The 16,268-nt window shown below is 39.9% G+C and overlaps 1 pseudogene; it reads left to right on the top strand.

Annotated features, from left to right (window-relative positions):
* The first annotated feature begins 6,451 nt into the window (after window positions 1-6,451).
* LOC147515186 (small nucleolar RNA R71) lies at window positions 6,452-6,545 on the top strand (annotated as a pseudogene).
* Window positions 6,546-16,268: the final 9,723 nt, after the last annotated feature.

Below are 16,268 nucleotides of genomic sequence, written 5' to 3'. Positions count from 1 at the left end.
TCTGACGGGGTGTAGGGTGCAACCTGATGAGGTTGTATCCTCCACCCCTTGCCAAGTCATTGCACGGAAAGATCGAATAATACTATTGGTGGGTCGCATTAATCTGTCAACCGTAATCCAATCCGTGAAACGTGTACAAAAAACAGGAAAGAAACATAGCATAATACAGGAAACTAGAACAGGCATTAGAAGGAACTTATGCCTCATGCTATGGGATAGAGCTAAACTAGACATCCGTGTTCGGGGAAGGTCATGACACATACGCCCCGCGGCTAAAGCAAGGAAAACGCTGCAAGTGGCATCATTCACGTAAGAAAACGCCATTCCCTAAAATGTTTAGCATGATCCAAAACATAATAGTTCCTATGTTCATGGACAAAGCTACCAAAAGCGACGTTATAGTCCCCTTGGTCCTCGATATGAAAATGCCCGCCCATACGACTCATGCAAAACTTATAAGTGTAGACATACATATTATCTACCCAATAACACCATGGGTCTTGTATTTCAGCGGGCATAGCAAGTCCAAGAACAAATGCTAGCAAGAACCCGGTAATTTCCATTGGTTCATTATCAATGTTGATGGAGAACACTTGTTCTCCATCCGGTCTTTCAAAGAAAATGCAGTTATCGTAAAAAATAAGATGCTAGCGTTGGAGAATAAAGTGCATCAGTCTTACCATAAGCGCTCCCCAACCAACATATGTGATCGCCCGAAAACCAAGCACCATAAGTAGTGCTTTTGGAACAAATCTTCGAAGACTGCGTTCGGTATCAATGTTGGAGATGTCATCTCAAAATTACGCCTGAATAGGGCGAATGATCCGATACTTCCCGCAGAAAACCGGAAATTTTTTCTGTCCACGGAAGTCATGGCACGAAAGTGTGCTTTGATAGGCCGAAAAGCGCCTCTGACAAAAATTTAGAAAAAATATGCAGAGGCCTGAAAAGGCCGAGTTGCCAAAAACTTCGAAAAATGAGCCGAAACGTGGGAATCGTGGATGTGAAAGGTGAGTGATGGAGTTTAGGTGTAGTGTGAGTTGTGAGTGTAGAATGTATGAAGTTTATATAGGTTTTAAGTTGCTAAAACGGATCGGGAAGTTGCCAAAACTAATTACGGTAGTCTCCGAAAATCCTAAAATTTCCAAACCCGAAAATGGAAACAACTCATTATCTTGATTCTAATTCAAACCTAGTATCTTTTAGGTTGAATTTATGATAGAATCTACCTATTTAATCTAGATTTCATCCTACCCTTATACTTATTCTTGGATATGCCTAAACGGCTATATTTTCACCTTGACTCCGCAATAAATTCTAACACGAGGGTTATCTAAAAATCATGCTGGAATAGATAAAACCACCCCCAAACAATTTGGGAAGGTGGGATCAATATGAGACAACCACGCATAATAAAAATAACCGCATTATATTAAAATTTTCATTCGGAGTACATTTCACTACAAAATTCAAATTACGGAAATAAACTTACATTAAAATAAATAACAATAATGAAACTACAAATAAACATAAAAACATCAAACGATGCTATCCCTAACTCCTCCGGTACTGGTAGCGGAGGGCACACGGTTCGAGAGATCGCTCCTGGGTTCTCATGGGCCGACACCATTAGCCCTCTTCGGCGACGCCATTCGTGCCTCGATGGTGTGTCCTCGGAGGAGAGTCCCCGCGGAGGTGGGAATCGTGTAAGCATCTCTTCCCCGAACCGGCGCTGAAGCTTCTAGCTCGCCCTCATCTGTTCCCACCTCTCGCCCTCTCTCGGGAATGGACCTCGGTTATTATGATGCATTGTTGCCTGTCGAGTCCGGAGGTCTTCGCAGATAGTGTTGAGCTTAACGCGATGCCACGATGAATCACAGCCATGCGTTATGCATCCGACCAAAGACCTCTCCAAGGCATCCGCGATCAAAACACGCCAAATCCTCCTCATCCTCCGAGGCATTCTAATTTCCCCGACCTCCTCGCATTCTCCTCTCCACCAGCCTCTTCTTCTTCTTCTCTATCCTCAGCCAACCTCCACACTCTCGCTGGACACACTCCCTATAGATGCGCGGGTTACGGTGTAGGGTGATGTAAGTCCTATCAGTCGCCTGAGCTGCTCTCAACTTCAGCATGATCTTGGTTATCAACACAGGGAGAGGGGCAACAGACTTCCCTACTTCCCTAATCATGCTAAGCAGAAACTCCAAGATACAGAACTCGTACTTCTGCTCCTGGAGTATCCATAAGATATGGAGGCAATTCAGGCCGATGTCGCTGACCTTCTCCTTCCCTGACGCTTAGACCAATCCATCGAGCTCCCGACCCACCGGGTTGGTCCTAAGGGAAGTTCTGTCGAACACAATGCGATCTCGCATTGTAGTCCCCTCCAATAACTGTCTCGTTCATCAATGGCTCTACCCCATTATGTTGGGACTCCTGCAGGGTGACATCCAAATGGATTCTAGGCGGGATGCCTAGAATCTCAGCCAACAACCCAGTCGTCACTTCCTTCCTCCTCTTCGCCACCACAACAAAAATCCTAGTCCCTTCCAACTCCCTCGTATTGTAGAACCGTCTGACTAAGTCCTCGTGGTAATAGGCTTCAGTCGAGTACCACAAGCTATTCCAGTCTCGACTGATCATTTCGTCACCGTAGAACGGCGCGAAGTGGTCACCGGTAAAATTCGGCGTTGTTGAGCCATTGGAAGTTTGGAATGTAGTGGGGGTTTAAATGGGATGTGGTGGTGGGATTTAAATCGAACGACTGAAGCAACAGTGGTGGTGGTGGAGTGGTGGCGCGGCAGCACCGAAATTCGGAATTTTTGGTGGTTTTTGGTGATGTAAATCGGTGGAGGTTGTGGGGCGGTGCGGTTGGAGTCGATTTGGGTTGGGTATTGATTTTGGGCCTGGGTTAATTTTCGTTTTATTTTTAATTTGATTTTGTTTTAGGTTTTGTTGAAGCTTTGGGCGTTAATGGCGGTATGGAGAAGAAGATCGCGACTGTTGGCTAAGGTAAGGGTGCGGGTTGGGCCCAAGTCCAAATCGAAATTTGTGAATTTTTGCGGTTTTTTTTTTTTTTTTTTTTTTCGTGAAAATTCAAATCAAAATTGCCGCTTCGTTACCGGTCCGATTTTTGCGAATGAGATATGGAAATGATCAGGAGAGAATTTCCAATCCAATGATCCATAAAACACTCTATTCCGACCGTGGATGACATATAAGATAGTGTAAAATGCCTCAAAGTGGGTGCATGACGTACGTTAGGCGAATAATTGAACTCTAAAATCATGGATTTTGTCAACCCGTATCGTAATACAATTAAATAGCCTAAGCAACTATAATGGGACATAAACATTCTAGGATGGAAACACGAACACCCCACCCCCAAACAAATTTTTACAACGAAGCTTAGAATTTTTTTTTTTTAGCAGTGGGTCTTTTAAAGTCAGATTCCCGAGACTTCCTATATTACTATGTTTATTCTTTAATATATATATATATATATATATATATATATATATATATATATATATATATTTACTTTTATAATGAAAAACAATAAACAAGAAAGACATAATTCACTCCATAGAGAAACATGACTCAAAAATCTGAGAAAACATGTAAGAGTGGAAACCGTGAATTATGTTATACGTGGACTTAGGATCCGGTACTTACAGCCACACACTCCATAGGGAGGGCTCGGTTACCTTAATGCTGCACTCACCAATATATGAAAATCAAAGGAAATGCACCAAACACAAAAGTTGAGTCGTTTATAGTCAGATACTCGAAACTTATCTAACATATATATGATCATGCAGTTTATCATATATCAACAACTGAAATAATTGTGCATCATTCCATAAATAAATATCACAGAAAACATATCCAACCACAATCAAGCACCAAGATTTCCTATGACGCACCCTAGTGAAATGAAAGCGAAGTCGGTTAACCCTATTACGTAACCTAGCATGCACCTTCTTTTTCGTTTTTGAATGAGTGGGTGTTCTAGTAAATAAGTGTGGAAAAGTGAATGGTTGTGTAGAATATGGTGGATATGGATAAGTTGTAGAAAGACAGCCTGTAAACAATGAGGATGTGGTTTTAGCACAAAACTCATTCATTGTGTGTGTAGGGTCTGTCCCAAGTCTGAAAATGAAGGTGTCAAATGGTTTGTCCTTCTGAAGTATTTGTTTACTAGGTGGATTTAAATACTTATGAAGCACAGAAAAAACAAAAGGATCGAGTGCAAACTCGAGATTCCTTTGAAAAGGTGGAAGGAGGGGAGATGAGGTGGATGTTGTGGAAAGTAGTTCTTGATAGGGTGAATTATCACCTGCTCTAAGAAACTCATCGAATTGCTCATCTTGATTGGTCATATCCTCATTACTATGATAGTCCTCTACATCTTTGAGAAAGTCATCTATCTCATCCTCATCTGTAATATGTGTATCGACTAGTGTAGGGATGGAAATGTTGGAGTCTGAACTTCCAAAGGAAATAAATTTGGGCATATGATTATCCGGGAACGTGTTGTTGAAATAATCTCGAGCAAAGCTCTCGATCATGCTAACCTCTCCATCCATAGACGAATCGGGTAATCGTGGTCTTTGTTTTAAAACATTGACTTCAACAAAGAAGATGGCAAAAAGACATGGACATTGAACCATCGCGGCAATTAATGAGCTCATTGGCAGTTGCCAGAAAAGGACGCCCTAAGATGATCGGGACAGAGTCGTTAACGACTTCTGTATCGAGGATGACAAAATCAGCCGGATAGTAAAAATCCTAAATTTTTACCAGAACATTTTCGACGACACCCTTAGGATAATTAATAGACCGATCAGCTAATTGCAACGTCATTTTAGTGGGTTGCATCTCGTCTAGACCTATTTGTCTATACAAATAAAACGGGAGTAAGTTGAAACTAGCCCCCAAGTCTAATAACGCGGTCGTCGTATAAGAATCTCCTAAGGTGCATTGTACAAGAGGGGGCGACCCTGTGGTCCTTGTACTTAACAATTCCATTATGTTCAGATAAAGTTGGGAATTGTTCTGTTAAAAAGACATCTTTTGGTATATTGGTCTTACGCCTAGTACTACACAATTCCTTAAGAAACTTAGCATGGTGTGGTAGCTTTTTTATAGCTTCGAGGAAGGGAAGGTTTATAGTTAGATTCTTGAAAACATCCCTAATCTCCTCATAATTTGTATCCCTAGTTAACAGGGCTAATTTTTGTGGAAACGGCGGTTTCTGTTTATATTTAGCAATGGTATTACCTGGATGTTTAACCGTGGCTTCTTGTTTCTTAGGTTGTGTTGTAACTGGTACCTCTACAGTGGTAGGCTCTTCAGTTTCTATTTTGGTATCTAGTAATATAGCCGGTGTAGGGGCTACTGGTGGGGTAACTATAGGCATAGTTACTTTGTTATCAACCATTCTGCCAGAACGGAGAGTGGTGATGGCCTTTAGCTCACCTACATTTTCATGTTCCTTACTAGTATTATCGGTTACCTCAAAGGCTGTATTTGTTGTTTTAGGATTAGGTATTTCGTGACTTGGAAACACACCTTTGGGTTGGGCTTTATTTTGAGCCAACCGTTGGGTTAAACTATTAACGGATTGTAGAAGTCGTTGGTTAGATTGAGCCATGGTTTGGAAAAGTTTTGGCTCACTTGTATGAAGGTGTCAAGACGATCCGTTGTGTGGGTGTAGTAGTCACGGGTGGTGTGGATGGAACTATTTCACGTGAATTATTTATGGGTGGATTTTGATAGTTATTATTTACCGAACGATACCTCTATTAGCATTATAATTATTATAACTACCTTGACCTTGTTCTTGACCTTGTCAAGGTTGCACTTGGTTGTTATAATTATTAAAATTATCCCCACTCGCCCTCGTCGTAGTGGGGGCTTGGTTAAAGCCGCCAGTAGGCCTAACATATTGATTATTGTACCCCTCGAGGTGTGACGCTTTTGGTTATTTCTCCAACCGGTTGGGATTTTGTCTCCAAGGGCGCGTTAGGTTCACTATTAATGGAACAAGCCTGCTCATAGGCAATAGACAGGCGTGAGTCGGGATGCTCGAGGGCTCCAAATCAGTAAACTACATGGATTTGAATTTACATTCATGACGGGGATTGGCTTTTGTTGTACAAATGGCCTCTACCTTTTGTGAGGGATTCAATTAGAGTTTTAAGCTCGGGATCTAATTTAACCTCAAACATACCGGTAGCCTTAACTGCCAAGAAGAACTAGTGGAGCGGAGTAATCGTCACTACCCCCAATTATTATGACGCTTTAGTCCGATCTTCCAAAAATTTATATGCCTCCTCGAGGCTCCTTTACTTAAGAAACTACCCCCATTCATTATGTCTAGGACTTCTTTATGGTGGTGTAGAAGTCCTTTGAAAAAGGCACGAACTAACGCGTGTCTTTCACTAAATTATGATGTGGACACTCTATAAGGAGATCGGTGAAACGATTCCAAGCCTCCCAAAATGATTCATGAGGATTTTGTCGAAAAAAATGAATCTTGGAAAGCATCTCATCCGCCTTTAGGGTGCGTAAAATGTTCCATAAACAATTTGAACAAGTTTAGCCCACGAGTCCACGAGATTAGGCATTTGGGCAGTTAACCAAGACGCCGCCTTATCGGCTAAGGTGAAAGGGAATACCCTGAGTTTAATTTGTTCCACACCCGCGTAGGATGGTGGAATGTTGTTAGGACTTGTTCAATCCTACGATGTGCTGATAAAGTTTTTCATGGTCTAATCCATGAAAAACGGGTAACAAATTAAAATATTTGGGGATTCGAAATCCCCAATCGGTCCGCTTTTGAACGATGCAAGATTTGGGGCTATCGCTCAAGGCTTTGTAGAAGTCGAGAGGAGTCTCTTCTTCTTCGGGCATTGTGGTCGTGATGTGTGTGAAATAGTAGCTAGAGGTGTAGTGGGTGGTATACTAGATAGACTTGTTTGTTGACGTTGTTGTGTAATTACGCTACGTGTTTTGTTCCGGCGCACCTTAATCTCATACAAGGCTAAAACCAAACTTAGCTAAACACATCAACACTCCAAACAATTACGATATACTAGTATAAACCTCTAACAGATGTGAGGTGTGGAAGAAAGGAATACCTGATTGCGTCCTTGCCGGTTATGAATAGCGCCTTGTTTACCGCGTGTTCGCCGTAACAACAAGTTAGAACACTGAAAAATATGAAAAATCAAAGCTCAAATCAAAACTGTCGAAATCTGGAAAAATTTGCTAAGGGCGCGGGTCGCGCTCGCATAGGGCGCGGGCGCGCTCCATGCAACTTGGTATTCTAGAGTTTAAGGGCGTGTCGCGCTCCACATGGGGGCGGGTCGCGCTCTTGCTCCAGGCTATAGGGCGCAGGTGCGCTCTGCTAGGGCGTGGTCGCGCTTAGTGTTATTTTGTCGGAACTTTCCAACGTTGAATCGGATAACCACAGTATGAATCAAACACGGGTGGGTGGGTGAAATGGGACTTTTAAGAAAAGTACTTACACTACGAAAACAATGCGAAAGTGCAACTAAGATGGCAGCGGCATTTTGATAGTCAAATGGCGTCAAATTAGAGGGGAGAGAAAAATGCTAAAACCAACAATCCAAACGTCCACTTGTGCTATAGAGTTCTCTATACAAACTATCATTTGGATTAAATGGCGCCGCTACCATCTTAGTTGCACTTTAGCATTGTTTTCATAGTAGAATTAGTCATTTTAAGTCCCATTAAACCCACCCACCCTTGTTTGATTCATACTTGTGGTTATCCGCTTCGGCGTTGAAAAATTCCGCTTTAAAAATTACACCGAAGCGCCACCGCTTATAAGGAGACCTGCCTCTATAGCTCAGAACACGAGCGCAATTCTCATACCGAGCGACCTCGCTAACTTATCGAACACGGAGCCGACCGCGTCTATGCGAAATGCCCGATTCCACACCGATTTTGCCGGATTTTCTCGTGGTTTCTTCGAACTTCGATTTTTAACTTTTTTCGTTTTAACTTGTTATATACAATCGAACACGCAAACAAGACGCTATTCATAAGCCGAAGCAAGGACGCAATCAGGTATTCCTTTCTTCCACACCTCGCGATCCCGTTAGAGGTTTCTACTAGTATATCGAATTGTTTGGAGTTGTTGCATGTTTAGTTAAGTTCGACTTAGTCTTGCATGAGATTAAGGTCCGGTCGAAGAAAAACAACTAACGAATTACACGACAACGCCAACAAACAAGTCTATCTAGTTTCCCACCAACTACACCTCTAGCTACTATTTCACATACACCACCGATATTATGGATGAAGAAAGAGAGACTCCTCTCTCGACTTTTTAAAGCCTCGAGCGATAGCCCTAAATCTTGCATCGCTCTAGCGGACCCAAGTAGGGATTTCCGCATCCCCAAATATATTTAATTTGTTTCCGCTTTTTCATGGTTTAGACCATGAAAAACCTTATCGCATACGCGTAGATTGAACAAGTCCTTACAACATTCCACCATAGGTCCGCTTCGATGTTGAAAAAATACCGCGACAAAATTTACACCGAGCGACCGGCGCTGTAAGTGAGCGTACTGCGCCTATAATGCGGAACACGAGCGTGACCCACCTCTCGCATCGAAATACCTTATTTTATCGACCGTGGCGAGCGACCGCCCTCACACAAAGCGCGACCAGCTAAGTCATCGAACAAGGAGCGATCGCGCGCCTAACCGAGCTGCTATATTCGCCGAAAATTTTCCAGATTTCTATAGGTTTGTTTCAACTTCGATTTTTTAAGTTTTTCGTTGTTCTAACTTGTTATTTACACCTCAACACGCCAGAAACAAGATGCTATTCATAAGCGGGCAAGGATGCTATCGGTATTCCTTTCTTCCATACCTCGTGATCTCCGGTTAGAGGTTCATACTAATATATCCGATTGTTTGGATTGTTTTCGTGTTTAGACTTAGACTTGCATGAGATTAAGGTCCGGGTCGAGAAAAACACCGAACGTAATTAACCGGCAAATAAACAAACATATCGAGTATACCAATCACTACACCTCTAACTACTATCCCACCAACCATACCCGACATAATGGCCGAAGAAAGAGAGACTCCTCTCTCCGACTTCTACAAAGCTTTGGCGATGGCCCAAAAATCTTGCATCGTTCTAGCGGAACCCAATGAGGGATTTTCGAATTCCCCAAACATATTTAATTTGTTACCCGCTTTTCCATGGTTTAGGCCATGAAAAACCTTTACCAACACACGTTAGGATTGAACAAGTCCTTACAACATTCCATCATCCCACTACGGTTGGTGCGGAACAAATTAAACCGAGGGTATTTCCTTTCACCTTAGCCGATAAGGCAGCGTTTTGGTTAACTGCCCAAGTGCCTAATTCGGACTTGTAGGCTAAACTTGTTCAAATTGTTTATGGAACATTTTACCCCCCAAGACGAATGAGATGCTTTCCAAGATTCATTTTTCCGGCGCATCCTCACGAATCATTTTCTCGAGGCTTGGAATCGTTTCACCAATCTGCTTATAGAGTGTCCACACTATAACCTAGCAAAAGACACGTTAGTTCGTGGTTTTTCAAAGGACTTCAACATCACCATAAAGAAGTCCTTGACATAATGAAGGGGGTAGTTTCCTAAGTAAAGGAGCCCTGAGGCTTACAAATTTTTTAGAATAACAAACTAAACGCAATAACAATTGGGGGTAGTGATGATATCCCCCGGCCTCGCTAGTTCTTCTTCAACAGCTTAAGGCCGCTTCGGTATGTTTGAGATGAAACACGATCCGTAACTTAAAAATTTAATCGAATCTCTAACTAAAAAGGTAGAGGCCATTTCTATTCAACAAAAGCCTATCCCTCACATGAATGTTAACTCCAACCCATGTAATGTCTGTTTGAGTCCTGAGCACCCTGACTCCTATTGTCCTTTCGCCTATGAACAACAACAATTAGAGCAAGATAATGTTTACTCCATTAATAACTATCCTATTCCTAATGCCCCATGGAGACAACATCCCAACTTTAGTTGGCGAAACAATCAACAAGTTTCACCCCCAGGGTCTAATAACCAAAATGTTAGGCAAGCAAACAACTATAATCAAGCTCCACCTAGGCAAGGCCAGGGACTAAGTCAGGGAAATTATAATAATTATAACAACCAAGTGCAACCACGACAAGGTTTAGCACAAGGTCAGGGTAATTATAATAGTTATAATATCAATAGAGGTATCGTTCCGGTTAACAATAGTAACTATCACAACCCACCCATAAATAATCAACGGAGATAGTTCCAAATACACCACCCTGCGGACTACTACACCTACACAACCGACCGTATCGACGCCTTTATACAGATTACCCAACAACTTTTCCAATCAATGACTCAATCAATTCAACAGATCTTACAATCCATAATTCTGGGCATACAACAATTAGCCCAAGAGAAAGCCCAACCAAAAGGCATGTTTCCAGGACAAGCGATACCAAACCCTAAAATAACCAACACAGCCTTTGAGGTAAACGGTAATACTAGTACGGAAACGACAATAGTAGGCGACCTAAATGCCATCACCACTCTCCGCTCTGGAAGAGTGGTTGATGACAAAGTAACTATGCCTATAGTTATCCCATCAGTACTCCCTACACCGGATATCGAATTAGATACCGAAATAGAAACCAAGAACCTACCAAATCGTAGAGGTACCAGCTTAAACCACAACCTAAGAAACGTAAAGCCAAGGTTACGATCAAGTCGAGCCATACGCTTAAATATAGAGCTTAAACCACCGCTCCCTCGAAATTAGCCATGCTAACCGTGGATACTAACTTTGAGGAGATTAGGAACGCTTTCAAAAATCTAACGATAAACCTTCCTTTTCTCGAAACTATAAAAAGCTACCTAACCACGCTTAAGTTTCTTAAGGAGTTGTGCACTACTAGGCGTAAGACCAACATACCTAAAGACGCCTTTCTAACCAACAGCCTCCCAACTTTATCCTAAAATAATGGAATTGTTAAGTACAAGGACCCGGGTCGCACCATCACCGCATAATGCACGCTAGGAGATTCTCACACGACGATCAAGGCTACTAGACTGGGGGCTAGTGTTAACTTACTCCCGCTTTTATTTGTATAAACAAATAGGTCTAGAGGAGATGCAACCTACTAAAATGACATTGCAATTAGCTGATCGGTCTATTAAGATCCTAAGGGTGTGGGTGAAAACGTCTTTGGTTAAAGTCCAAAATTTTACTACCCCAAAACTTAATTATCCCTCGACACGATGTCAGTCACTAACGACTGTACCTATCATTTTAGGGCGTCCCTTCTTGGCTACTGCCAATGCGCTCATAAAAAGCGCGATGGTTCGATGTCCTTGTCCTTTGGCCATCTTTTCGGTGAGGTAAATGTTTTCAAAACAAGGACACAGATCCCAATTCATCTACAAATGGAGAGGTTAGCATGATCGAGAGCTTAGCTCAAGATTACTTCAAAAACATGTTTTCGAGAAACAAATTAACAAATTTCTTTCCTTCCGAAATTCGACTTTAACAATGACTCCCCGGTAGTAGGCGAAATCGAAGAAGAATTCCTGCGAACTCTTTTGCACCGCTTTTTACCACTTCATGAGCCCCCATTGCCAACAACCATTCATCCCTCCCTTGATGCTATGACGAAGATGAATTTTTCAATCTCTATCCCAAAGATCCTTTTGACCCACCTATTGAGGAATGTCTTGCATATATCAAGATTTCTCATGATATGTTCTTGAGAGCTCTAGCTGAGAATCATTCACCTTCCATCACCAATATTCCCCACCCTCCACCTTTTCAAAGGAACCTCGAGTTTGCACTCGATCCTTTAGTTTCTCCCAGGCTTCATGATTTTTAAATCCACCTAGTAAACAAATACTTCCCAAGGATAAACCACTTGACACCTTCATTTTTAGACTTGAGACAATCCCCTAACTACACCATGAATGAATGTTTTGTGCTAAACCCACATCCTCATTTTTTCCATGCTTTTCTCTAAAACTTATCCCAATCCACCATATCTTCCACAACCATTCACTTTTCCACACTTATTCACTAGGACACACTCTCGCTCAAAGATGAAACATAAGGTGCATGCTCGCTTTTATGTTATAGGTCGGTCCGACTTACTTTCATTCCACTAGGTCAAGTCATAGGAAATCTTGGTGCTTGATTGTGTTTGGATATGTTTTCTATGATATTTATTTATGGAACAATCCACAACAATTTAGGTTGTTGATATATGATAAACCGCATATTCATACATATGTTTTAGATAAAGTCTCGAGTATCTTACTATAAACCACTCAATTTTTTGTGTTTGGGTGCATTTCCTTTCATTTTCATATATTAGTGAATGCATGCATTCATTCATAATCGGGCCCTCCCTATGGAGTGTGTGGCTGTAAGTACCGATCCTAAGTCCACGCTTCACATAATTCACGCTTTTCCACTCTTGCATGTTTTTTTGGTTTTGAGTCAAGTTTCTCGATGGTGTGAATTATGTCTTTATCGCTTATTGTTTTCCTTTATATTAAACCTAATTCATAAAAAGTAAAAAAGTTTAAAGCTATAAAAATAGTAATCTAGCAAGTCTTGGGAATCGACTTTTAAAAGACCCAAGTTTTCGACAATACCAACTTTCTGGAGTATAGGTCAAACAAAATTTTCAAACTTAGAAAGAGTTTTCCAATATTGTCTGGGGGTGGCGTAATCATGTTGCCACCCTAAGCCTGTCATGTTTACTCCAGTAGAGTTTGTGTTAGTTAGTACGCACTTTTAATTGTGCTTCATATTATCATACCATCTTTACAATATTTCACACATGTACACCGCCAATTTTGTCACGCTTCTATGGTAAATTCTTTCCTAATCTCTTTACACTTTGAGGACAAAGCTGCTCGATTGTTTGGGGGTGGATAGAAACATTTGCAAAAATTAGACACTTTTAGGATGTAAATTACGACTTTTATTTATAAAATGTTAAAAATTATAAAAATTAGTTAGTTACATAATTTAATTGTGCTATTGAAGTGTTTCATGAACCTCCTTCTCCCAAATTTTTGGGGTGGTATAGAAACACGATGTAAATGTTAAACACATATTAGGTTGTATATTACGACATTTTTGTCTTAAAAATAATAAAAATAAAAATAAAAATAAAAAGTTTATGCTACCACTTAGAATATTGGTATTGTTTCTTTCTCTATGCTCTTAATAATCTAGAAGTCTCAATGTAGCTTTTGCATTAGAATAATTTTTAGAAACTTAGGTTAATATGTAGGTAATAATCGTTGCATCTATCTATAAATATATTACATGAGTATCTATGATTGTTTGGCAAGAAGTTTCTGAAATCTAGGCTAGAGTACTTATTCTACAAATCCTGTGAGAATATAGTCTAAAGCCTTATATGAGTGAAACATTTGAGAAATGACACAAGGGAGAAGTATATTCCGAATAGAGAAATCACACGTCCACTTGCTTGACCACTATACCATATCCTAAGAGAGAATTTAGGCCCTTTTTGGATCGATATAGCTAGAAATTCCGACCTAAGTATATTTTCCGCTAGTCGCCCCACTGAGCCTTTTATTAGCCCTTTCATAAACCACAAATCTTTTACCCTGTTATAAAAAAATAAAAAAATAAAAAAATAAAAAAAAATAAAAATAAAAATAAAAAAAAATTCAACCTACCCAATTTAGATAAGTCTGAGAATAGAATAAGGAAGAAAGAAGAAGAGAAAAACCTGTGTAAACAAAAGTTAGTTAATTAATTCAGAAAATAAAGAAAAGAAGTTTCCATCCAAAGAAAAGAAAAATATAAATATAAATAAAATAAAAACTCTAAAAAAAATAGAATAAAAGGAGTCAAAAGCCAAAGAAAAAGAAAAAAAAATATGGCTAAGGATGGAAACAAAGTGTAGAAGCAAAAGTAAATAACAAGGTTTTCTAGTTACATAATATGAAGACTCTATTATCTCGGACTTGTCCCTTTTTGAATATCCATTTCCTTCCTTCTTAAACCATCTCCTAATCCCCGCAAACACCTAATAAAGACCTCTAGCTCAATTAGGAATAGGTTAGTGGGATAGTAAGTGGCGATGTGTTTGATCAACTTCGGCTTCCTTGTGTGTCATTGAGATTGTAAGGTAAAGTATGCCCACTGCACACTGGAGTAGCAAAACTTGAGTGGAAAAATCAGAGTGATTTTTGTCTTGACTTTTATGTGAGAACCTACTTAAGGACGATATTCCAAAGTTTCAGAAGCGGACCTGTTACTGCATTTCATAGTATTACTCATTGTATATATGTTTATTCGTAGATGATTGATTATTATGCATATATTAGCTTAGGTTTCGACTTGATTACTCTATATGCATTGCTAGTGAGAGGTATAGTTAATTTAGAGCATGAATAAGGAAACAATAGTTTTATTTCTTAGTCGTTGTAGTATAGATGACGTTTGTGAGTACCTTCACTGGAAAACTCTCACGAGACTATAACTCGTCCACTAGTTGATTCCTAGTGGTTTAAGGCCTTGTTGCATATGGTCAATGCAATCGCACTCAAATAAACGAGAGTAGATAGAACTCCATTTTGGTCACTTATTCTAATTTCTCATCTTTGCTTGAGGACAAGCAAAATGCTGTTTGGGGGTGGTTTGATAAGAGCCCAAAATTGTAGTTTTAACCCCTTAATAATCATACTTTTAGACCAATTATGTGAGTAATAATTAAGAATTAACACTGATTACGTGTTTTTATGCATTTCAGGCTTCAAAGTCCATTATGTGTAGAAATGTGCCACTTTAACGAGATAAAGGAGCAAAGGTCGGTTACTAAGGAGTTCCGTGATTAAAGGCCAAGATTCAAGAAGATAAAGCCTTTCTAAAGCCCGGGTCAAAAGCTGAAAAGTCGACGCTGTAAAGTAAAAGACACAAAGTCAAGAGAACTTCCGGGCGTCAGATCTTTGGACTCAGACCTCGGAATGGGGCCTACCTTATGTCAAAACGACCGACTCGGAAAGAGCTTTCCAATGGCTGAAGCCTTGACCCAATCAGAGGAGCAGAAGTGGATGAAAAGTCTGTTGAAGCCAACTGCAGCTGACGAGGCCTTTTTAGACTGAAAGAATTGGGTTTTGGTCCTGATTCTCTAGCCCAAAACATGGCTCCAAGCCCATGCACGATTTTTGGATCTGAATGTATAAAAACCAAAGCTTCACTCTTTGTTAATGGTAGATAGTTAGACCTAGATTAAAGATTAGATTAGTAGCCTCCATTAATTAATTCTAGATCTAGTTTTCCTTAGATTTAATTAGTTTAATTTAATTAGTTTCATATCTTGTTTTTATTTAATTCCTTGAATGATTGTTCGGCCATTTAATTAGATAAATAAAATAGTTATTATTATTCAATTTCGATTTTTGTCATTTGCATTTATAGATCTAGTTTAAATTCTTGTTCTTATTTCATTCTTAGTTAATTAATTAGATTTCAATTATTGTTTAATTTAGATTAGTAAAGTTAGAATTTTGATATGATGTGTAGCTATAATTCAATAGGAAATGATGGGTTGATGATTCGAGGCTAAAACCTCCATTAGAGGGGTTGATGAAGCTTTGATGAAAACTTAGTGGTATAGTGTAGAAGCATTGTAGAATCTATTCCACTCTAGAAGGTCGTGATTTTCCATGAGAATGGGTGGACGACCTCACTTGCTAGTTAGTATTTGGTAGAAATGCCATGAACACTAGGGATTAGAACTCGAAATTCTTGCCGTAAGAACATAAGAATCGAGATACAAGAACCTATGCTAGGTTATCAAGTTGGATTCGAGGTGGATTCAATTCCCCTCTAACCCTTTATCTAGATTCAAAAACAATCATATTTCCGTAGCATTCGTAGTTTAAATTCAAATAATCAATTTCATATAGGTATCGTAGTATAACACACCTTCGTAAAGCTCTCATTGACTTAAAGACCGATTAATTAGATTAGAAAACAATTGCATGCTAGAGCACTAGGAGTGGAACGAACTTCCTACTCCACTATATCTCATAGGATTGAGAGTAGAGAAATCTTTGATAAGCATATAGGATCTTAAGATAGTTTAGTTTACTTACGTTTTGAGTTTCATCGTTTATTTCGTAGGTAAACTATAATTTTATGTTTTATCACAGGCTAGCGATTGTAGAT

The sequence above is a fragment of the Coptis chinensis genome, chromosome 2, assembly GCF_015680905.1.
Source record: "Coptis chinensis isolate HL-2020 chromosome 2, ASM1568090v1, whole genome shotgun sequence".
Taxonomy (NCBI): domain Eukaryota; kingdom Viridiplantae; phylum Streptophyta; class Magnoliopsida; order Ranunculales; family Ranunculaceae; genus Coptis; species Coptis chinensis.
The sequence above is the reverse complement of the archived record's forward strand: the minus strand, read 5'-3'. Positions and strand labels throughout refer to the sequence as shown.